Here is a 576-nt window from a genome sequence, read left to right on the forward strand (position 1 = left end):
AGCCTTTTGAAACGCCCCAGACGAAGAGGAGTAGAAACGTGAGCATATTCTGTTACAAAGGGCCCTGAAGCGATTGTGTGCGGTGTGAAAGTGGATGTGTTGTGTCGCTCTCCTTCGAAATGAATAGGGAGGTCGTAAACAATGTGGCTGCATAGTCTCTAGGGTTTTATATTGCTGATACGATGTGGAGATAATGATGACGAGCCACAGGGCTGCGGGGAAAAGTACCAGTAGAATACCATGAGTCAGCAGTATTATCTGTTTGTTGTAAAATGCGAAAACAAGTCGGCGCTAACATTTAATACCACTAAAGATCAAGAAATAGAAAAGGAAATAAGACAGAACAGCAGAGGAAAGAGAAGAACACTGGGAAACCGAAAACAATAGAGAATAAAAAAAAAAAACATACCTAACCACAAAAATGAAAACGAGAGAGAACGCCCGAGGGAAAACACTCTCAGCATGTGGCAGCGTGAGTCCCAGTGTGTATTTTCGCAAGTAATATTTGGTCTGGAGGCGGAAGGGTGGACGGGGAGTGGAGGGGGGGGGGGGGGGTAAGTCGGTGATTGACGCGGG

The sequence above is a fragment of the Penaeus chinensis genome, chromosome 8 (genome assembly GCF_019202785.1).
Source record: "Penaeus chinensis breed Huanghai No. 1 chromosome 8, ASM1920278v2, whole genome shotgun sequence".
Lineage (NCBI taxonomy): Eukaryota > Metazoa > Arthropoda > Malacostraca > Decapoda > Penaeidae > Penaeus > Penaeus chinensis.